We start from the raw sequence: 25499 nt of genomic DNA on the forward strand, positions 1-25499 counted from the left end.
AGAGTATGGTAAGTGCTCAATAATTTTTTTCTGGATATTCAACTAATCTTAAAATTTCATATTATCAGTGTCTTCCTTTTCATCTATTCTGTCTAATCAGAACACATTTCATTTCCTCATAACTATAATCTGCAAGGTTCTGGACAACATAAATTAAGATTACGTTTTACCAGCATAATCTTCAAAGGTTGTATTGGACCAAAGCACCCTTCATGGGAATTAAGCCAAGTGCCAGATAAGACTTCAGAAAGAGATGGTCACAGAGATTGAATGTGTTTCCTGTGTACAGTAACTTATTAATTAATTGTCCTTCTACTTGTATCATCCTTTTAATAAAATACATAACCATAATACACGAGGACGTGTGTGTGTGTGTGTGTGTGTGTACATGTGAAGAGGGAGAATAGAAGAGAAGAGAGAGATCATATTATCAATAAGGACTTGTATCTCTGTCCTTCAATTTAAGAGGTCTTTAATTTTATCCTATCCTTTGGAACAAGTGACATTTTATGGTTTTGAGAATGTAGCCATCAACACTGAAGAATCTGATCTTTTCTAGATGTTATAATATCACAGTTCAAAGTATTGAATTCTGTATTCATAGATCAGATATGAGAAGGCATATTTCAAAATTCTTTTCTTATCTGTAACCTAATTTTAAGAAGTTCTTTGATTATTTGTAAACCTGGAGTCATACTTGCTTAACCAAAATGTCTGATTCACACACAGTGATGAGTTAAAGTAATTAAGGGGTGAAGTGAAGTGAAGTCGCTCAGTCATGTCCGACACTTTGCAGCCCCATGGATGGTAGCCTACCACGCTCCTCTGTCCATGGGATTTTCCAGGCAATAGTACTGGAGTGGATTGCCATTTCCTTCTCCAGGGGATCTTCCCAATCCAGAGATCAAACCTGGGTCTTCTGAATTGTAGACAGACACTTTACCATCTGAGCCGCCAGGGAAGTCCAATTAGGGGGTGAGGTGTGATTATTTATATATAGTAGCTAAAGGAGACCTCTCTGAGGAGTGCTGTATAAACTGTAATCTGAAGGAAGAGAAGAATCCTTTCATAAAATACCAAGGAAAGAAAATTTGGAATAAAAATAAACACTTACCTGAGGTGGAAAAGAGATTAATATGTTTAAGTACCAGAAAGGAGGGCAATGGGGTAAACTAGAGTATACTGAACAAGGTAGAGAATAAGATGGAATGGGATTGGAAAGCCATATTATACACTTATAGGTCATGGAAAGTGATCTAATTTTTTTTAAATAAAAAGGTTGTAAGCAGGGAAGTGATATGATCTGGTTTATGGGAGCAAAGCTGAAAAGTTTCTGCTTCCTCTAAATTCATTGCTAATTATATTTTAATATCATATTTCTGTATGATATTATATTAATAGAATAATACATTTAATGATATGCTTAATTATTTGTCTTATATCTACTCTGTGCCAGGTTCTGTGCTAGGCCCTGATGTATACAACAGTTGACAAGATTGATACAGCTTCTGCTGTCATTGAACTTCTAGTTTTATCAGCCAATACAGACATAGTCACAGGCAATGATGAAACTGTAATAAATGTTATAACATGGGAAATATTTAATACAAGTGGCATTAAATACATGAGAAAGATACTGAATTCAGGTTTGGATGATTATGGGAGATTTTCCGAATTCACTTCTTTTCTCTTTGATTCCACTTGTATCAAGTAGGCAACCACTGTACTCATTGTTTGTATTTTCCTTACTTGACTTCTCCTCCTCACAGTCCCTTGGCTTTACGTTCTTTATTGAGCATTCTCTTCTCTGGAGTGGGAACAGCTTTTTGTGTTCAGATAGCAGCTCATTGTTCTTTATTTCCAAATCTACAGTTCTATCCTCAATGTCTTACTACTCTCCAGTTCTGTATTACAGCTGCCAGAAAGACTCCTTTCTACAAACATCTCACTGCCTTTTGAAACCCAACCTGTCAAAATGTAAATTAATTATTTTCCACTCAAATCTGTACCTATTCTCATTTTCCATCATTCTTTAATAATGGAACAGTTATTTCATTGTTTCAAGACAAAAGTTTCCATATTATGGTTAGTCCTTTCCCATTTCTTTTGTTCTCCTGGTGTATTACAGAGTTGCCTTTGTTTATTATCCACTTCATCTTCCAGGAACTGCCTCATTTCTTTATTCATTTTATATTTTTCAATAAAACTCTGCAAGAATTGTCTCTTTTTTCCAATGTCTCTCAATTTTCTCTTCAGACAAGTCCTATGACGCTTTCTCTTTCACCAAAACTGCCTTGCTGAGGTGTCCAGTGACTTCCACATTGCTAATTCTGATAAGTGAAAGTGAAGTGAAGTCACTCAGTCATGACCAACTCTTTGCGACCCCATGGACTGTAGACTACGAGGATCCTCAGTCCATGGGATTTTCCAGGCAAGAATACTGGAGTGGGTTGCCATTTCCTTCTCCAGGGGATCTTCCCGACCCAGGGATTGAACCTGGGTCTCCCACATTGTAGGCAGACGCTTTACTGTCTGAGCTACCAGGGAAGCCCAATAGACATTTCTTAATTCTTGTCTGACGTGATCTCTGAGGAGCATTCTATAGTGTTGACCATGCCCCCTCCTTTACATGCGCACTTTCTTTGCTTCTTCCTGGACCCCACTCTCTTTTGGTTTTCTTTCTAATCAATTGGCTTCTCATTATCAGTTCCTTTGCTTATTCCTCCACATATCCTAAGTCCCTGGAGACTTTTCTTCTTTCTCTGTTTGGAATTTCTTAGCTAAACATGCCAAAAGTTTCACAGCTTTAAATACCTATTATGGGCCAGCAGACCCCACATTTATTTTTGTTGTTGTTCAGTCGCTCAGTCTTGTCTTTTTGCGACCCCATGGACTGCAGCATGCCAGGCTTCTCTGTCCTTCACCATCTCATGGAGCTTACTAATGCTCATGTCCATTGAGTGGGTGATGCCATCCAACCATCTTATCCTTTGTTGTCCACTTCTCCTCTTGCCTTCAATCTTTCCCAGCATCAGGGTCTTTTCCAATGAGTCAGTTCTTCACATCAGGTGGCCAAAATATTGGAGTTTCAGCTTCAGCATGAATCCTTCCAGTGAATATTCAGGACTGATTTCCATTAGGATTGACTGGTTTGATCTCCTTTTTAGTACAATAGGTTTTACTTATTTATTGTATTTATTGTTTGGCTCCCTTGATTAAAATATAAGCTTCACTGTGGGCAGAGTTTATTGTTTTTTAAGTTTTTTTGATGATGTTGACTACTGTCATCCCAGTGTTTAAAATGATATCTGGCACATAATAGATACATGATAAATATTTATTGAATGAAATAAAGTAACTCTACCCTAGGCCCTCAACTCTCTATATTTGGATTATATCATTTCTAAGCTGGTCATCGTATAGTGGAAAGAGCATATATTTTGGAGTTGTACAGATCAGGATTTGTATTCGTAGGTTTCTATTTACTAGTTATATGCCAGAGTTAGTTGTTCACTTTCTCTGAGCTTCAGTTTCCTCTTCCACAAAATGAACATAGTAATTCCTACCCTATCATGAAGTTATCATGAAGACAATGTGAGAATGTGTAAAATGTGTTTAGCAGTGTGTTAGATGAATAGAAGATACTGAACTAGTATTTATTCCTTTCTTTGTAGTCAATCTGTCTTAATTCTGACCCATCCCTATATAACACTACCAGATAAGCCTTCCTGAAATGGAGTTTGTATGCTTCAACTTGTGGTAAAGAAATAAATGAAAGTCTTATTTGACTTTTGTATGGTGGATAAATTCTTCCTCTTGGATTTCAAGAATGTCAAAGTCCTTTGATTCTGCTCTTATGCTTCCTTATCCAATGATACTTCTTTCTGTTCTCCTTCTTCCCACCAATATACCCTGTCCTTTTGGCATTTGTCTAAACATATCACTAGTGTATCTTAGTTCATTCTCTTTGCTCATTATCTTTCACTCTTCTGTTCCTGTTTAAATTCTGTTCATCTTACAAGGTGTACTTCAAGTCTTTATATAGTAGCCTCCTTACACCAGCTCAGGCCATTTTTTTTCCTTTGAACAGATGGAGAATCTCAGAAGAGAAATAGGAACTATTGAAAAAAAGAAATGGAAATCCAGAATTGAAGAGTACATCTTACATTAAAAGAAGCTGAAATTCAAATGAATGTATAATCTTTATTCTATATGATCATACAACTTAACAGCTAATTAGTCTTCATTTTAAAGTATATTACTTATGAAATAAGATGTTGGTAAAATTGTTCTTTTGTCACAAGATCTGACTAATGTTTAAGGACAATGAAAAGTTAATTTGACATATTTTACTTATTACATAATCATTATTATATTTCATGACACTGAAGTATAAATGGTAAGCAGTTCACAGAGTGTTTGGCTTTGCAAATAGTAAGTGCTCAATAAATATTTTTGAATGGATTAAAAAAATGAATTCTACTCAGATCTTTAGTTACATAAGAAGATTCTGATATAAAAATTATAATTTATGTATAAAGGTATATTGTGAAAGAGCTCTGCATTAAGGCAATATTATTACTTACCAATACACTAAATACTCCACAAAATAGAAAAGATATGTTATGATATTTTATATTCTTAAAAATTGCACTGTACATTGAAAAAACTAAAATGGAACTCTGTTTTACTGTGAACTTAAAAATGGTCTAAAAAGTAAAGTCTATTTTTTTTTTAAAAAGGTAGCCTTTTATTTTAAAGTTGATTCATTTTTCTGTACTGCTTCAGTTCATCCAATCAATAAATATTCATTGTACCTCTACTATGTACTAGCTACTGTTATAGGGTAGATAAAAAGTGAATAAGGCATTTTTTGTTGTTCTCAGGAGCTTGGAGTTTGGCAGAGAAAGTATATGTATAGAAATATTAGAATAGAAATAACCAAGTAATAGAATAATAATAGAATAACCAAATAATAGAAATACAGGGTGATAAAATATTTTACCAAACAATTCAGTAAATGATAGCCTAAAGTGTTGTGAAAAATGGGGAAGATAAACTATTTTTTCTTTTATTCCCAGGATCTACCATGTTGCCTGATACATTGTAGCCCTTCAGTTTTAAAAGTGTGTTGAAAAAAAGAAATAGTTGTGTAAATGAAAAGTTATCCTGTTTAAATACAGTGTGGGAGGGACACTAAAAAGTGGAATGACAATAACCACCTCATAATAGAGTAAGGAAATAAGGACATGTCATGAACTGTTCTCATTTCTCATTATGTTCCCCACTAACCAGTACATCCATGATTTTCCCATTAATCTCTTTTATCTGTCTTTATATGCCTCAAGTTCTTGCACTCTCGTCTATCCCATACCAATTTTACCATTTTTAATTCTCATCATCCATCAAAACTTGGCTCTAATGTGACTTCCTTCCAATCTTAGCCCATCCTCGAACCCTCTCCTTAGTCTGGATTAGATTCTCCTCCAAAGGCTTCCTATAGTCCAGAATCCCAATGTTCCTTAATTATACTTATTATGATTATAATTGTAGTAAGTAATTATAAATTTTGTTGGATTCTTATTCTTGAAAATAATAGACTATGGACTCCTTGAGGGTATATTCTCAGATTCTCATACATTGCCTGCCACATAAAAGGAGACCTATTTATATTTATATTTATTGAACGAATGGACAAAAGAATGAATGACTAGATGGATGGATGAGTGGATAGACAAATGCTGTAATAAAAATGTGATCCCAAATGCTTGACTGAAAATTGTGAAATAAATAGATATTTATTTCTCACTCATTTAAAGTCCATAGTAAGTGCTCCTGATCAGCAGGTGGCCCTCCTCCTAGTAGAAATTCAGGAACCCAGACTCCTTGTATCTCCTTGCTTGGATGTCTTGAGCACAAGCTTCCAAGGTCATCTGGCTCATCTATAAAAGTTATCCGAGGGCAAACATGATGGAGGATACAGGTCAGAGGTTGTAGAGGATGGGCTTGGAAACAGCAAACATCATTTTATTCATATTCTGTTGACTAGTAGCCACTCATATAATCACATTGCCCTTCCAATCTGCAAGGGAAATTGAAAAACATAGTCTACCTATGTACCCTAAAAGTAGTGAAAATGGGTGAGTAATTACCTAATCAGAATTGACTGCATATCTTTTATAATTTAAATAATTTTTCTTCATATACATATTGATTTTTATAGTTATTATTCATAGAGTATTTTTTTAAATCATAGTTAAAAGTTGGATTATACCTGTTTATGTGATAGCATTCCTATATATATTATTTTTGGTTTCACTGCTTTCTTTATAGTGAACTATATTTGCTTTCATTTGATTTGCTTTAAAATTCCTTATTGTATATACTGATTCCTCCCCAAAGTAATATTTTTATTTATCTTGCTATTAAGATCTTTAAATCTCAGGCAACTATTTCTACAATACTAGCTTTTTTAAGGTCAAAAGTATAGCCTTGGATCTCATTTTATTTCTATTGACAAGGAGAATTAGACTTCATTATTTTGAAATGGCCTTGTGATCATACTTTAGGCCTTATGGTAAAGCTTTGTCTACTTCCATCAAAGAGGTGTGTCAAACAGAACACTGTGCACTGGCTCCCATGCCAGGGGAGGACTCCAGCTACATAGAGGATAACAAAGATATCACTATGTCAACCATTAGGATAGCAGTCAAATGCTTCTGCCCATTGCATCTTAATACTGGAGTCAACAAAGAAAACACAGCTCTGTCAAACACTAGATGGAGAGTTCTCTATGTCTCTTAAATAGAGAAGAGTCAGCAGAAGATCAACTCCAGTATGTTGGTTCCCCATGGCCAGTAGAGTCTCCTCCTGGCATCCAACAGAGATTAGGTGCCTGTCTTGTACAGCAGAAGCAACTCGACTCCCCTGTGGAGTCTGAAATCCTGAAAGCTGAGAGCCATTGTTAATGAGGACCATTACTGCACCACTTACTAGAACAAAATGAACCTGAAACTGGGCAAGATATTCCCATTGTTGTTGTTGTTTAGTTGCTAGATCATGTCTGGTTTTTTGCCATCCTGTGGACTACAGCCTGCCAAGGCTCTTCTGTCCATAGGATTTCCCAGGCAAGAATACTGAAGTGGGTTGCCATTTCTGACTCCAGGGGGTCTTCCCGACCCGGGGATCAAATTCAAGTCTCCTGCATTAGAGGTGGATTCTTTACCACTGAGCCATCAGGGAAGCCCAGATATTCCCATAAAAGGGCATAAACATGAAATAGGCTACATGAACCCCATTTCTTGATAAGGAAGTGTTCCAGGCCCAAGGTCCATTATTATGTGATGAATGGGGAGCAAATGACTGTGCACATAAGGCTGACTTTCCCAACTTGGTGACACCTATATGTGGATTAAACCAGGTCATTGTTGAAAATATGAAGAGAAAATTTTCTAAATTTCTGCAGTATATGATTTTCTAATTTTCTATATATTTCTGTAAAACCAATTCAAATTGACTTAAACAAAAATAAATAAATAAATAATGCATTAACTCACATAAATGAAAAATCCAAGCATTTATGTATGGTCAGATGAAAATAAACAATGTAATCTGTTATCTATTTCTCTCCATCTCTCAGTTTGGTTTTCCTCCATTTCATATAGATTATACTATACACATTCTCAAGCAAGCTTTCCCCAGCAGGTGGCAAATAATGTAAGTAACCAAATATTTAAAAATTTTTTTAGTTTAACAATCCCACTAAAAAGTCGTCTTTCCCCGAATTCCAGAAAAATGTCTAACCTTGGTCACATTTTGACACATGGCCCAATCCTAGTGTCCCCAGAGATGTATATACACTGATTGGTCAGGCCTGGATTATGTGCGCACATCAGAGCTTGGGTAGTGGGTCATCTCTACTTGAACAAAAGTGTTCAGTCACATCTCAGGGAGTTTTTAGCTATACCTGACATCCTTGAAATGTACTTATTTCTGCATGGTCAGTATAAACTGGGTTTGAGTTTGAATCTGTTGCTGATGAAGAGAGCTTGGAAAGATGTAGTTTCTATATCAAATTATTGAAGAAGGCTGCAACCTTTTTCTTCAGTTCAGTTCAGTTCAGTTCAGTCGCTCAGTCGTGTCCAACTCTTTGTGACCCCATGAATCGCAGCACAAAATTTTAGAAAATATTAAATGAAATAACTAGGAATCATTGGATTATTACATCAGTCCTACCTGAAGTTGGACTATGCTTTCCTAGAGAGTCTGAATATGAAGATTAAGGACTTTTAAAACTACTTGCTAGAACTGGACAGGGAACAACAGACTGGTTCCAAATTGGGAAAGGAGTATGTCAAGGCTGTATATTATCACCCTGCTTATTTAACTTATATGCAGAGTACATCATGCGAAATGTCAGGCTGTATGAAGCACAAGCTGGAATCTAGATTGCCGGGAGAAATATCGATAACCTCAGATATGCAGATGACACCACCCTTATGGCAGAAAGCGAAGAAGAACTAAAGAGCCTCTTGATGAAAGTGAAAGAAGAGAGTGAAAAAGTTGGCTTAAAACTCAACATCCAGAAAACTAAGATCATGGCCTGTTGTCCCATCACTTCATGGCAAATAGATGGAGAAACAGTGGAAACAGTGACAAACTTTATTTTGGGGGGCTCCAAAATCACTGCAGATGGTGACTGCAGCCATGAACTTAAAAGACGCTTGCTCCTTGGAAGAAAAGTTATAATCAACCTACACAGCATATTAAAAAGCAGAGACATTAATTTGCCAACAAAAGTCCATCTAGTAAAAGCTATGGTTTTTCCAGTAGTCATGTATGGATGTGAGAGTTGGACTATAAAGAAAGCTGAGCACTGAAGAATTGATGCTTTTGAACTGTGGTGTTCGACAAGACTGTTGAGAGGAGATCCAAACTGTCAATCCTAAAGGAAGTCAGTCCTGAATATTCATTGGAAGGACTGACGTTGAAGCTGACACTCCAATACTTTGGCCACCTGATGTGAAGAACTGGCCACCTGATGTGAAGAACTGACTCATTTGAAAAGACCCTGATGCTGGGAAAGATTGAAGGCGGGAGGAGAAGGGGATGGCAGATGATGAGATGGTTGGATAGCATCACCGACTTGATGGACATGAGTTTGAATAAGCTCCAGGTGTTGGCGATGGACAGGGAAGCCTGGCATGCTGCAGTCCATGGGGTTGCAAAGAGTCGGACATGACTGAGTGACTGAACTGAAAAATACTTGATTGTATTATGTCTAGTACTCTTGCAATCATGTTATAAATCATACAACTTGAAGATTAAAAGATGTACCTTCAGTCTTCATCTTTAATCTCAGACTGCATGCTGGATTGCTTCTATGTATAAGGTTAAGTCATGATGGGACAGCTCTGCTTCTTATAAGTCTGATCTGATGTGACTATCCTTCGTAGAATCCTCCACAACTGTGCATTCCTTAGTGAGAACTTTGGAACCTAGAAGTTTACATCTGTGTGTATCCTGGATAATGTTGCTGACTCTAACATTTTTGTTGCATTGATATCTTTCTGTAATATTTATATTTAATTTCATCAAGCAGTGTCTGTATCTGGAATTTCTGTCAATGTGAACTTAACTCGATATTTTCCTCTACAGTGTTTATATATAGACAAAGAAGTAAAGAGATAGAAAAAAAATTCAGGGTGGTATTATGACAAGAACCACATGAGAACATTTGAGGGGAAATAGCCCACTGCTGAGACACCAAAATCAATGAAAACTGAAAAATGGCCTTTAGAGTTAATAGGAAATCATTGGTGATATTGGGGAAAGAAATTTTAGTTTGGATTTGTTAATAACCATATGGCTAATATAATCATTTCATTTTTGAATAGTAAATATGTGGATAGAGATTAAAGACAATATTTGTTAAACTGAATTATTCATTTAATTATATTGGTATCATTATTTGATTTTGGCTCAGCAAAGTCATATACTAGATATGGGAGGGCTTCCTAGGTGGCTCAGTGGTAAGGAATCTGCCTGCCAATGCAGGAGCCACAGGAGATGTGGGTTTGATCCCTGGGTTGGGAAGATCATCTGGAGGAGGAAATGCCAACCTACTCCAGGATTCTTGCTGGGATAATCCCATGGGCCATAGTCCATATGCTTGTAAAGAGTCAGACATGACTGAGTAACTGATCTTATACTCACTAGATATGGAAATAACTTTATTTAGAAACCTTGAGCTAATAGAATTCATTCACTGATATCATGATTTCATAAAATGAGTTTAGAGTCTCAAAGTTCTGGTTTAAATTTTAGTGTTGCCACTCATCAGCTATGGAATGGTGACACAAATTACTTTTATTTCTAAGTCATTTTTGTCATGACTGGTGTAATGGAATCAATCATGCTTGTCTAAGAACATACTTTTTCAACATACATGGCTCATGAACTCCTACTATAGTTCTGTGTGGTTTCTTGAACACCATTAAGTATTGTCATTTTTTAACAGAATATATTTTTTAAAAAAGAAATGATATATTTCAGATACAGTTAAGTATTGTGTCATGAAATATAATTATGAATATTAAAGGTGAATTTATTTTTTTGATATGACAAATGATACAATCCATTTACTTTAGATATTTAAAAAGACTAAAATGACAGGTTTTGTGTTTTTGTATTAAAATGTAAATTACAATTTTGTTATGTTTATAGCATAAAAATATTTTTACAATATGATGCTTACATCTTGTGCATACAAAATTAACAGTTTAAAACATTAATTTAGTGCTTTTCCCCATGTGATAAGATAGAAAATTGAGCCTGTTGTTTGTACTTAACTGCAAATTGCAACAATGGAAAGACTTTATTCTCATTGAGTGAAAAGCCACAAGGTTAGGATCTCCTTTAATTTCACTCTTTTTAATATTGTTTTTTGAAGTGCTTAGAGGGATTTTTTTATGTATTGTTAACGACTTCTGAACAGAATAGTGGAGCTTAAAATCTGATGAAGGTCAGCTTGCAGCAAATTTGTACCTTTATTGTTTTCATGCTCTCATTAGTTTGTTATGGTTCAACATCAGTGTTCCTTAAGCTTTTGTCTTTAATCATGGGTCATTTAAGTTACAAGTTCTCTCCTGGAGTCACAGTTGTACGTGAAACTTTAATGACAATCTTCTACCTGTGCTTTAGGTTAGAAGTTTCTACTTCCCCGATTGAGTCCTGGGAATTGGTACCTTCTGCAAAATTCTTCACTATTTAGTGTATGTTGAGAAAAGTTACATTGAGAGTATTATTTAATTGACTCTTGTAAAGGAGAAACTAACCCTATGAATTTTTTAAGTAAAAATTAATTCATTTGAAGCTCTTTCCCTCATTGTCTCCCTTCTTTATTACTCCCAATATCTCTTATTTTCCAGATATTTTAATATTTTTTCAGTATCACCATTTTTCATTAGGATAGTTAATGACATATCTTTCAGAATCAATACAATTAAAATCAGGAAAGTTGTAAAGATATATAAAGTTTTTCCAATATAACAAGTATTTTGTTGTACTTGGGATGAAAGTCTTTGCCTATATTTGTAGGCTTACAATATAGAAGTACATTTTGTAGCAAGACTCTGATATAATTATATATTATAATTAAGTACTTTCTTCGAAGAGGTTGCTTATTCAGACCCTATCTGAATAAAGCAGAGTTTCTGCCAGGTAGGCTATGAATTAGGAAACACTCAGATGCAGCTGATATAGTAGCATGAGGTCAAAAGGATTTGTTATCAAGGATAGTTTAGAGAAAGAAAGACACTGATAGCATTGTCTGGAGAAATATAAGGATGTGAAGATACTCTCAAAAATAATTTCTAGTATTTGTAATTGTTCATAAAAGCAATCATAGAATAAGAACTTAAGCACAAAGTCATTTTAATGTATATTTTTATTGATCTGACTTCTAGCAGTTTAGTAAAGAGAAAAATACATGGGTTTTTAAATTATACACTCTTTGTATCACAGAATTTGTCATATTAGTCCCTAAAATTGCAAAACTTATTTCTTAATGCCCTCAACCTGTCTTGGCATTGCTTCTGTGAACAAGCATGCAAGTCTATGGTTTAATTGTAAATAATCAAATTTACAGTAAAATGCATATCTCCAAGGGATCTTCTTGACCCAGGGAAGATCTTCTTGATCTTCTCAAACTTGTTGTCTCTTACATTGGCAGGCAGATTCTTTATCACTGAGCCACCAGCAAGAATAAATATAGGGAAATGTGGACAATAAGACCTCTCTCTGGAGCTTATGTAACCAGAGAGATGTTTGTCATTGTTCATTTTGAAAGGCATTTCCTCAGGAAACTTTCACGTCCCTTGTTTTCTGTGACACACTGCTTCACTTCCTTATCTCTCTTCTATCCAAATACTTTGTTGTTGAGCTGTCTTATAAACTTATATGTTACATCTAGGTGTGACTTCCTTGGTAGCTCAGTCAGTAAAGAATCTGCCTGCAATGCAGGAGACCTGGGTTTGATCCCTGGTCAGAAAGATCCCCTGGGGAAGGAAATGGCAACCCACTCCAGTACTCTTGCCTGACAAATCCCATGGACAGGGGAGCCTGGTAGTCTATAGTCCATAAGGTCACAAGAGTTGGACATGACTTAGTGACTAAATCACCACCACCACATACCATAATGGTCTTTGTACTCTCGAGGCTTGGACTACCACGTATATGTCAAAGATCCCTAGTAATGTATCAACCACAGCCTTCTCTTGAGTTCCATATTTATACTTCCAGGTTTACCCTGGACATGTTTTCAGGCATTCAGACTTCAACATTTCTAAAACCTCACTCAAACTGTCCTGCTCTTCCTCAGTTAATTCTAACTCAGTATACAGTTGTGTGAACTGTGAACTGTATACAATTGTGTGAACTATAAATTTTGCAGTATTCTATATTTTCTCTTTTCCTGTGTGTAATCATTTTGCTAATTTACTAATTTATGGTTCTAAATGCTATTTTCTTTGACAGAAGTCTGCTTTTCATTCTTTCTTTGTGATTCCTATGTGATAGTGATCTTTTGGTCAGAATCTAGTTTTTGTTCCCATTTGTTATTGCTTATCTTTGTTTCATATAAACTATGTGCTTAGAAGACTATTTTGTTTTTTCTTTGATTTGGCTTAGAGCGCACACACATACAAACACACACACTCACTTATGTTATGTGTACATGTATACAACTGTTTTCTCTTATTTTTTAAATTAACTTTATTTTATAGGGTAATATTTTTTCTTACCCTCACATTGGTTCTTTCTTGTGAATTACAGTATGCTTTCATATTAGCCAGTGGTTTTCTTATCTGGCATGCTATATGCAAGCCAGAAACAGTGCTGTTCCTAAATCTGATTCCTGGAATATTTCACAGAGGTATAAAAGTATTCATATGATAGTATTCATGATAGTATTTATTATTATAATAGTAACCAGTATTTTTTTAAAAGTGTCCTTTATGGAACTTACATTTAAGTGGGAGGAGAGAGAAAATAAAATAAAAATTTGAAATTAGTAGGATAGAAGATAAATGCTATGGAAAAAATAGAGAAGGAATTAAGGTAGAATAAGGAATTTAAGCTTCTGTAAGCTGGGATGCTCACAGAAGGTCACACTGAGAAGATAATATTTGAGCAAAGACCTGAAGGACATGGAACAATCAGCCAAAAAATTCCTCAGGGATGAGTATTCCAGGCAGAAGAGAAAGCAAGAGCAAAAGTCTCTATCTTGAGTGAGAGCAAATTACCCAGGGTATTAAAGTAATAAGATATTAAAATGGGAGTTTCTTTTAAAGATCCAAGATAATAGACGCCATACTCCAAAGTGAGGTTCAAGGCCACATGATTTTGAATTTATAAAGAAGTTAGTGTGAAATAGGTTAGACAATATTTATAGAATTTATACCCCTAAACACATATAAAGTATCAAAGAAGTCCAGGATATTGACAGAGAAATGTTAGAGATACCATAATATGTGAATACCTTCTCCAATTTGATTGATGGAAGTAGTCCCTAAGTTTTGCATGAAGTCGAGGGGAGGATAGCTGTCTTAGACCACCCAGAGAACCTAATATCTGCCCTTACAATTGAAGGGCAGATCTGTGTGATGTCTACCTGGGATCTCAGCTGTGGTACTCTATCAAATTTCCCCATTGCTGCACACTCTTCTTTCACCTTCAGCCTCATATCTCCAAAGTTGAGCATACTTGTGGAATCCTGCTGGTTCTCTTTACTTGCCTCTCAGATAAATTACTTCTTAACAAGTAAAGAGTCTTACTTGGGGCCAAATCCTTCCTTCAGTGAAGTCCTGTTGGCACTATACCTTGCAAAAGCGAAAGCAAAGTTGCTCAGTCGTGTCCGACTCTTTGCGACCCCATGGACTGTAGCCTACCAGGCTCCTCTGTCCATGGGATTTTCCAGGCAATAGTACTGGAGTGGATTGCCGTTTCCTTCTCCAGGGGATCTTCCCGACCCAGGGATTGAACCCAGGTCTCCCACATTGTAGACAGGCGCTTTACTGTCTGAGCCACCAGGGAAGTCCATACCTTGCAAACATTCTTCAAATTTTTTTGTAATATGATATGTCATTTATTTATTTTTTTTTTTGATAGAAATGTGTTTGTTTATTTGAAATTTAAATTACACTGCTGGACCTGTATTTAATCTAGCCATCCTGCTGCTGCTGCTGCTGCTAAGTCACTTCAGTCATGTCCGACTCTGTGCGGCCCCATAGGTGGCAGCCCACCAGGCTCCCCCGTCCCTGGGATTCTCCAGGCAAGAACCCTGGAGTGGGTTGCCATTTCCTTCTCCAATGAATGAAAGTGAAACGTGAAAGTGAAGTCGCTCAGTCGTGTCTGACTCTTAGCGACCCCTTGGACTGTAGCCCACCAGGCTCCTCCATCCATGGGATTTTCCAGGCAAGAGTACTGGAGTGGGGTGCCATTGCCTTCTCCAGCCCATTCTTTGTGGTTTCCAATACCGGTTTTTGAAGTTTCACTGATCATTTTGATTGAAATTTTAGGAAGTGTAGAAGAGAACTGCCCATGTATACTCAGATAGCCATCTTCTCCAGAGGTCAGTCAGATTCATTTAGAAAAAAACTCTCAGAGAAATGGAAGGTAAGCTGGAGGGCACAGATCTCCAGGAGAATAGTGGGGTGGCTACTGGAATACTGCAATTAAGAGGCAGTGGTGCTTCATGAGACTTTTCAGACATAGAATATGGTTTAGTGACCAAATGAATATGGGAAAGTTAGATAGGAGAATTAAATATGACTTGAAAGTGTTCTATATTATTGCTGATAATATTAATGTCATGGATGGAGACAGAAATCATATAAGTATGAATGATTTGAGTTCGGAAATGATAAAATAAATGTGAACATGTTGATTTGGTGGAATCTGATAAGTAGTAAATATTATTCTGAAATGGGATTTCACTGATCCTGAGCTTAACTCCCAGTGTCAGTACCTTTTAACTATATGACCTTGGGCAGATTATATAAATTCCATGTCTCTGCTCATTCTAAAAAAGGAATTGTACCTGCTTTATAGGATTGCCACGATGATTGAATGAGAGCACATGTATTAATGGATATGTGTTCTGATACACATCTGGTATAATTACTGTCATGTAAGAGTCTTTCAGGGCTTCCCAGGTGGTACTAGTGGTAAAGAACCTGCTTGTCAATGTAGGTAGACTTAAGAGATATGGGTTTGATCCCTGGGTGGGAGCACCCAATCCAGTATTCTTGCTTGGAGAATCCCATGGACAGATGAGCCTGGCAGGATGCAGTCCACAGGGTTGCACAGAGTCAGACACAACTGAAGTGATTTAGCATGCATGCAGGAGTCTTTCAATAGCTGAATTTTAATTATTGAAAGTACAAGAAAGTCCATGGAACTGTAACTTAGGGTAGAAGTTGGGAGTTGCTTATTCTGGAGATTATTGATCAATAGCTGATAATCAGAGGCAATGAGGTAGATCAGAGGGACAAGGTTATCTAAGATAGTTGAGTTGGTAGAGATAAACAAGGAAAAAATAAAACAAAGACCTGAAAAGCTGAGAAACATTTTTTGAGAAAGAACTGAAAGATTATATGAGTAGGGGAAAAGATAGGAAAGGGTGATATTAAAGGAACTGAGGAAGAAGGAATTTCAAGAAATGTATAATAAGGATACACTGTATGTTGGACATAATGCTAAGCACTAGGCATACATAGGTAATTAAGATATGGTTCCTAAGGAGTCTAATCTACTCAAAGTCTAGTAGGAGGAGAAAGACATGTAAAGCAAATGCTACCTTTTGCTGAAATATGTTCAGACATAGTTGAGGACATAGGCGATAAGGAGCAAAAAATGCTTCATAGGGAGCTGATGTTAGTTTGCATATTAAAAGATGTTAGGTTTTCTTCAGATAAACAGGGTTGAGGGGGAGTATGGATAGCATTTCACACAGAGAGGACAGTACCACCGAAGACACTAAGGCATTAAACAGCATGATTTGTGCTTGAAAACTAGAAGGAGTTTTGCCGAGTGAAATGTAAGTTGCAAAGGATATGGTATAGGGAGGTGATCAGGAAATACTGCTGTAGAAGGAGCCACGAAACTACCTCGTATTCCCTAATAATGCATTTTGTCCTTATCTTCTAGGCAATGGATACCCACTTAATGCCCACTGAAGGTTTTTAAACCTGGTGGGGGGCAAGATGTGGCAGGGAGAGTTTGTATTACTTCATAAAATTTGTATTGCTGAAAGATTATTTTTAGGAGTATGGAAGGCATGGAAGGTGGATTTAATGCATTACAAGACTTGATTCCAGAAATTAATAAGACTTTTTGAATAATCCAGCTGATAAATTATGAGAGCTGAACTAAGTAATAATAGGGGTTGGAATATTGGAGATGGTAAGAGTATGATGTGGAAGGGGAGAAGGAAGAGACTAAGTTGACCTTCAATTCTAGGTTGAATGAATGAATGGATAGTAGTAACAGTAACCGTAATTGGGAACCTAGAATGAGGAACAGTGAGGTCTGGAGGAATGGAGCTGAAGTTTGTAGTTGACAGTGTCATTTAAAACTGCAGAGGGGCTTGATTAGGATGATAACTGAGTGAATACTATTTACTTGGGTAATTAGGAAACTGTTGATGTCTTTTGAGAGAATAGTTTTGGTAAAGTTCAAAGAAGGGGAAGCCAAATTGTAGATCATTAAGGAATGAATTTGAGGTGAAAAGTGAGGATAGTTGATATAGACTGCTTTGTGAAGAAGTCTAATAATGAAATCAAGGGGAGACCTGAGTTGGTAGTTTGTGGAGGGAATCAGGTTTGTGGGAAGGTTGGTTTGGAAAGTGGAAGAAATGAGTATGTAGGTTTCCAGTAGGAAAAAAAAACAGAGATGGTAAATGCATACAACAAGGTAGAGGGTAAAAGAAGGAGATTCAAGAATTTGGATTTACGAGATTAGTTATCTGAAACATGAGAGTTGGGGTAATAAGAGATGAAGATGGATTTCAGCCTGAGATGAGAAATGTTCCTCTGTGAAATTGGAAGCAAGTCCTCAGAGAATGAAAGATGATATTGGAATTTGGGCTTATTATAATGATTAAAGATAGGAATGGTTGCTGTGGGGGATGAAAAAGGGAATAGGTGTGGATAAGCACAATATTGCAAAGCAATATGGAAGGTCCCATTAGCATTTTGAATAATAGTACTGCAATAGATTCAAGGCAGTATAGTTTTCCCAGACACTGACAACCCAGGAGCTGGGGGTAGATACAGATATGAAGATTAGCAAGGTAGGTGGAAGAGACAGAAGGATTCTGTGGGTATTGGATGAAAGCCTTTTACCATTATTTAGACATGTGTTAGCCATTAACTGGAAAATATAATTTTTAAACCCAGTTGGGTCTTGATAATCAGTATATTCATTGTAGTCTGATAATAAATATTGTAAATATAGAAAAATATCATCTTGAGTAACATTTTCTTTTAAAATTACTGATAACAGTCACTCTGCTATTACATTTTGCTCAGTTGCTCAGTAATTTCCAACTCTTTGTGACCCTGTGGACTGTAGCCCACCAGGCTCCTCTGTCCATGGAATTTTCCACACAAGAACACTGGAGTGGGTTGCCATTTCCTTCTCCATTTTGGGCCCTGCTTAAATGTTCCATCTAATTAATAGAGCAGAATGAATAAGAGAGTGAGTATTAGAATACACATCCTGGTTTAAATCCTGCTTGCTTACTTACTAGCTTTGAGACTTTGGATAATCCCGTTATTCCCTTTGTGCTTCAATTTCATCATGGGGTAAAAAGGACAATTAAAATATTCTCTCTTGCAGAGTCACTGTGACAATTAAGTGTGTAGTACATGTGAAGTTTTTAGCTCAGTACTTAGAATACTGTGAATTTGCTGCAAATGTTAGCTGCTCTGTTAGTCAACTGTTGCCACAGTAATACTGAGTAACAAATCTCCACCAGTCTCATTGTCATACCAAGGCAGGCTTGTAAACGGCTTGCCTTAGGATATGGTTACGTTCCTGGCTCTGAGGCAAGTTCGGGTTTGTACCTCATATCTCATTCTGAGGTCTAGTTTAAAAAGACACCGGGTACCTTGTTTGTATTCATATGTTGATATATGAATTTAAGAGCAAGCCAAACTATGCAAGGACTTTAAAACTCTGCGAACATCCCACATGCTTATATTGTGTTGGCCAAAGCAAGTCACATGGCCAAGTATAAATGCGATGGGGATGGAAAGTGTACTCTTGACTGTAGGAGGAGAGGAAGTAAGTGAATTTCTGTTGAATTAAACCCCAGCTTTGTTAGCTATGACATCTCAGCACTTTTTTTTTTTAATGGCAAGGAAAATTAACACCAAGCTGAAATAATGCGATTATTTTTAAACTAAATTTTCACAAATCTGCTGTAAAAGAAATGTTGGTTTTATAACAATGGAAATGACTTGACAGAAGAACATTTCAGTTGGTATTTGCTGACATGATTTCAGAAATCTCTTAATGTCCAATATGCTAACTTATTCAATATGTAAGGACTAAGTGTCTCAATCTCTCTGATCTTTTCCCACTATTAAACTATTTCATATTTTCTTCCCATTGCTCTTAAAAAAAAACTTCACTGAGGTATAAATTATATATAATAAAATTTACCATTCATCCTTTAAAGGTACAGTGAGATGAATTTGAAAGTATGTAGTACTATAATGAGAACTACAATAATGCTAAAGAATACTTCCTCATCTCCCCAAATATCCCTCATTACTCTTTGTAATCAATTCCCATCCAATAATCCCACTCCTAGGTGGCCACCAATCTGCTTCCTATCATTATAATTTGTCTTTTCTACAATTTCGTATAAATAGATTTTTATAATCCTTTGTGCCTGATTTTTTAGTTATATATTCATTACTTTTTATAGCTAAGTATTATTCCTCTGTATAGCTTAAACACAATATGTTTATCCATTTACCTGTTGATGGACATTTGGGTTGTTTCAGGTTTTGGCTATAATAATAAAGCTATTTGCATGCAAGTCTTTGTGTTTTTATTTCTCTTGTAGTAGTGGTAAATGTGTAAGTGTGGGATTTTTGCATTGTGTGTTATGTGTATGTTTAACATTTAAAGAAATTGCCAAACTGCTTCCCAATATGGCTGTACCATATTACCTCCCTACTGGTAATATATGAATATTCCAGTTGCTTCATACCCAGTCTTTTGAATTTTAGCCATTCTAATAAGTGTATGGTGGAATCTCATTGTGATTTAATTTACATTTCTCTGAAGACTAGTCATATTGAGGATCATTTCATTTGCTCATTTTACATTTGCATATCTTTGGTGAAGTTATCTGTTCTAACTTTTGCCCATTTAAAAATTATGTTCTTAATACCTAGTTGAAATAGTTATTTATATAGCTTGGAAGCAAGTCCCTTATCAGATTTATGGTTTGCAAAGTTATTCTCACAGTCTGTGGCTTGCCTTTCCATTTTTCTAACAGTGTCTTTTGAAGGACAAGCTTTAATAAATTTTGATGAAGTCCAATTTAACAATTTCTTTGGTGTATGATTTATGTTTGTTGTGTCCTACTTAAGAAATCTTTGCCTATTTCAAAGTCACAGTCACAAACAGTTTCTCCTATATTTTGTTCTAGAAGTTTTAGTTTTATAGGTTTACATTTTAGTACATGATTCATTTCAAATTATTTTATACATAGTATTAGGAAGGGTTGAGTTTATTTTTTTCCATATCCATTGTCAAGCACCATTTTTTGAAAAAGACTCTGTTGAATTATCTTACCACTCTTGTTAACTGATTCACCAGAGGGACTTCTAGCATGACTTCATGAAGAGCTCAGCAGACCCACTCCTCAGCAAAACTGTTGAAAATGGTGAAAAATAATCATTTACTATCTCTGGAAATTGTCCTATGAATAAACAGTAAATGGAGAAATATTTATTCAAGAACATTTTTATTTTGGTAAGAACAGCTACAATCTATGGTATGTAAACTTTGACCTATTCCCTCCCTCCCCTACTCCAACTCATGAGATGGAAACTTCATCCAGACTGGTACAACCATTAACAGAGGGCTCCCTCTCTGCCCAGCTCCCAGTCAGGACTCTGTCCTCTGGCAAGGGATAGGACATCAGCATTTTTCATCCTTCCCCAGCTACCTGTTACTGAAGCTAAATTTTGGGAGACAGTGAACAAGAAGTGGGGCTCCCTTTTTCTGCCCAGTTCCAACTTACAGGATGAAATATCTGTTTTAAGTGTGGCATTGCTTAGAATGCTGGGGCACTGATCACCCTTGCCCTGGCCTGTGAGGTGATAAATGCACTCTGGGTGAGGCAGCTCAAGAAGAGTTAAAGTTGCTGTCTATCTTTTCCTCTTCTCCATCCTAATGGGTATTCAGCTCCTAAAGTGGAGATGTCGCTCAGAAACATATGTGCCACTGTTTCTATTCCCAGCTCCAGAGCCCAGGCTCAGAGATTTTACCTGGGAGGAAAAGCAGAAGAACAGGTTAAAAAAAAGATAGTTTAGAAGAGGCTGTGAGAGCTCAAAACAAATCTGAAACACTGACCTTGGCAATTACTCCTTCAAAGGAGCTGGAATTTGATCGGACTAATCTGTAGAGTAATTTAGGCACCAGGGAAGTCAAATGAGTATGGTCAGAGAGACAGTCAGAGTCCTGCCAAAACCCCTGCGATACCAGTGACTGTGGGCAAACGTACACATCTTGCTCCTCAAGGAGCCAGAAGTATAACATTGCAGGGGTAAATAGCCTGAACTAAAATAATCCAGCCAATAACTAATAAATAAGCAAATGGTAATAACAATCCCCAAAGTGGAGGGGTGGGAGAGTACTTAGGATTCTACAGTATATTGCCCAAAATGTCCAATTTCCAACAAAAAATTGCAAGACATGCAAAGAAGCACTGTAAATAAAAAATTGTGAGGCAGATTAGATGTTTTTGTAACAAAGACTTCAAAGTAGCTGTTGTAAATATGCTCAAAGAACTAAAGGAAATATTGTTAAAGAAGTAAGGGAAAGTATGATGACAATTTCATATCAAACAGAAAATATTAATAAAGAGATATACATGATGTAAACTACCAAATGGAAATTCTGGAGTTGAAAAGTACAAGACCTGAAATGAAAAATTTATTAGAAAAACTTGAGGAGCTAGAAAGTAGATTTGCATTTTCAAATAAAGAACTAGTGAACTTGAAGATGGATTAATAAAGATTACATAATCTGAAGAGCAAAGAGAAAAAGGGGAATGAAGAAAAGTGAATGGATCTTCAGAGAAGTGTAGAACATCATTAATCACACATATGTGTAATGTGAATATCAGAAGGAAAAGAGAGAAAAGGGCAGAAAAATATTTGAAGACTTAATGGCTAAAACTTCCCAAACATATTAAAAATAATAATCTATACATCCAGAAAGCTCAACCAACTCAACTCCAAGTAGGATAAACATAAATAAATTCATAAACAAGCACATCATAGTAAAAATGCTGAGAGTCAAAGGCAAAGAGAAAATCTTGAAACTGTCAAGAGAAAAATGATATGTCATTTATAAGGGAACTCTAATAAGAGTAATGGTTGATTTCTCATCAAAAACATTAGAGGCCAGAAGTTAATGGGATAATCATGTTAAAAGTGTGCCAGAAAAAACCCTCAAAACAAAAACAAAACCTCAATCAGAAAACTCTATCTTGAAAAATAAAGGCAAAATAAAAATAATCCATGATAAACAACAAATGAAAGAATTTGTCACCAGCAGACCTGGCTTATAAGAACTACTAAAGGAAATTCTTAAGGCTGAAAGGAAAAGATCTCTAGAGTGTAAATTAAATACACATAAAAAAACAGAGAACCAGTAACAGTAATTATATAATTATAAAACAGTACACAAATTTTTATCATTCTTCTCATGACTGATTTAAAAAGGAATCCTATAAAACAATACGTATTATGGAGCATATTACATAGAAATATATCTGCCAGTAATACCAAAAGAGATGAGTGGAAGCAAAACTGTATTGGTCTACGGTAATTACTCCAAATATTAACTTAAATTCACCAGAGCAAATGAAGAGAACCAGAAATAAGAAGGTTAATGTAACAAATATAACAAAAAGTATAAATATATATTTGTTCTTTTTTCTTCTCTCAGCTTCTTTAAAAGACACAAAATTATGTAAAGTATCATTTTAACAATTTATTGATGGATTTGCATGCTGCGATTCATGGGGTTGCAAAGAGTCGGACACGACTGAGCAACTGATCTGATATGATGGATTTGTAGTATTTATGGATATATATATATTACAGTAATACCACAAAAATGAGGTAAAGAAGTAGTAATAACATTTTTATGTCTTACTGGAATTAAGTTAGTATAAATTTGATTTGAGGCTGATTTTGATGTTAAGATGTTTACGATAAGCCCTAGCAACCACTAAGAAAATACTTTATAGAAAAATATATTAAAGAAATTAAAATGCCACATTAGAAAATATTCACTTTATATAAAATAAAACCAGAAAAGTGGAATAAAGGGAAAAAAAGATATAAGTCATATGACAAAAGGTAAAATAGTAGCCATAAATACATTTTTGCAATAAATATTTGGAAAATGAAATTAAGAAAATAATTTCATTAATGGTAGTTTAAAAAATACTTAGGAATAAATTTTTAGAAGATTTTAATCTATAAGTTCAATGACTTTTATAGAACAGAGATAAACATTTTATGTATTTTCTACTTGAGTAAGCTTAGGAAGTTCGTATCTGAAAGAGAGGTCATCAATATACATCTTAGAGGTATGAATAGGATACTTACCTAGAAAGTAACTTTATACCAATAAATTCAACAAGTCTGATGAAAAGTATAAATTCCTTAAAAACAGGAACTTTTTAAGCTCTCTCTTCTAATTTATCCCTCCCCCTGCTACCCTTGGTAACCACAAATCTATTCTCTATTTGTAGATAGATTCATTTGTGTCATGTTTTAGACTCCACATATAAGTGATATCATACACTATTTCCTTCCCTTTCTGACTTGGGTTAGTATGATCATCTCTAGATCCATCCATATTCCTGCAGATGGCATTATTTCACTCTTTGCTATGACTGAGTTGTATTCCATTGTGTGTGTGTATGTGTATATATATATATATATACACATACACACACAGATGAATGAATATTTATAAGCGCACACACTACATCTTGTTTATTCATTCATCTGTTGATGGACATTGAGGTTGTTTCCATGTCTTGACTATTGTGACTAGTGCTGCTATGAACATTGTGTGCATGTATCTTTTTGGATTAGAGTTTTGTCTGGATATATGCCAGGAGTGGGATTTCTGGATCATCACTCTATTTTAGTCTTTTTAGGAACCATCATACTGTTCTTCAGAGTGCTATTTGAGTAGATTAAGCATATGACTAATGGATCCCTTCACTTGTCTCAGGAGAAACCAGGAATAAAGATGGGATTATCTAGTATATATGTATATATTTGTGTAAGGGCCTCTTGTTGAAGGGATTTTCCAGGTGGTGCTAGTGGTAAAGAAACCTCGAGTAGGAGGGCAAGAGACATAAGAGTTTGATCCCTGGGTCAGGAAGATCCAAAGGTTCTTTTATCAGCAGAAATGCTGCCAGTATGAATTGAAAGAGACAGAGAAAGAACTGAAAAAAATGCTGTTGTACTTTCAAAATTCTACAGACAATAAACAGACAATTGGAAACATGTGCTACCCTTCATGAAGAAGGAAGGATGACTCAAAGGTCAGAGCTGAGGCCCCATAGAACAAGGCCATGTACCCAGAAGGTGGAGCCTCCAGCCACAGAGGATTATACTTAGGCCTTGAAACCTAATAGAGTTTGCCTGGTTAGATTTCAAAATTGCTTGGGACTAATGATCCCCATTTTTCCTTTTATTTTCTCCCTTTCTGAATAGAAATATCTCTATAAATTATTCTCTGCCTGAACTACTATTTCATACTTTCAGAGAAGATAAGTTGCTTTCTAGTTTCACAGATCCACAGAGAGAGAGAGAAGTATTTTGCTCCAGATGGCTTACATCCAGAGACACAAGCATAGATAATTTCAATGATGAGATTTAGGATTTTTGAGCTGATGAGATTTTGGACTTGAATTGATGCTATGTGCTTAGTCACTCAGTCCTGTCTGACTCTTTGTGACCTCATGGACTGCAGCCTGCCAGGCTCCTCTGTCCATGGGGATTCTCCAGGCAAGAAGTGGGTCGCCATGCCCTCCTCCAGAGGCTTTCCCACCCAGGGATGGAACCCAGGTCTCCCGCAATTGCAGGCAGATTCTTTACTGACTGAACCATCAGGGAAGCCCAAGAATACTGGAGTGGGTAGTCTATCCCTTCTCTAGGGGATCTTCCCAACGGAGGAATCGAACTGGGGTCTCCTACATTGCAGGCAGATTCTTTACCAGCTGAAGTACCAGGAAAGCCCTATAGATACTACAGAAGGGCTGAGACTATTGGGGCCCTTGTGTTTGTCTCATCGCCTTCTCTGACTCTGACTTCTTTACCTTCTTGCCTCTCTCTGATTAGGACCCTTGTGATTGCATTACATTGGGTCTACCCAGATAATCTAGAATAATCTCCTAATCTCAATATCCTTAAATTAATCAGATATGAAAAGGTCCTTTTGCCACATATAGTAAAATACCAGCAAGTTCTGGTGACTGGAGCTTCCCTGATAGCTCAGTTGGTAAAGAATCCACCTGCAAGGCAGGAGACTCCGGTTCGATTCCTGGGTAGGGAGATCCAATGGACAAGGGATAGGCTACCCACTCCAGTATTGTGGCCTGGAGAATTCTGGGTTGCAAAGAGTCAGACACAACTGACTGACTTTCACTTTTCTGGTGACTA

At 36.1% G+C, this 25499-nt stretch overlaps 1 protein-coding gene and 1 long non-coding RNA gene across 6 annotated transcripts in view; one reads left to right on the plus strand and one right to left on the minus strand.

Annotated features, from left to right (window-relative positions):
* ANKS1B (ankyrin repeat and sterile alpha motif domain containing 1B) overlaps window positions 1–25499 on the plus strand; it is a 1161043-nt gene that overhangs the window by 190956 nt on the left and 944588 nt on the right. The window lies entirely within an intron of this gene.
* Window positions 4171–24466, minus strand: LOC129649225 (uncharacterized). Its single transcript, XR_008713025.1, has 3 exons — window positions 23427–24466; window positions 20374–20452; window positions 4171–5942 (listed from the first exon to the last, which is right to left on the minus strand). It is a non-coding gene; the product is annotated as an uncharacterized LOC129649225 (long non-coding RNA).

This window comes from Bubalus kerabau, chromosome 1, assembly GCF_029407905.1.
Source record: "Bubalus kerabau isolate K-KA32 ecotype Philippines breed swamp buffalo chromosome 1, PCC_UOA_SB_1v2, whole genome shotgun sequence".
Lineage (NCBI taxonomy): Eukaryota > Metazoa > Chordata > Mammalia > Artiodactyla > Bovidae > Bubalus > Bubalus kerabau.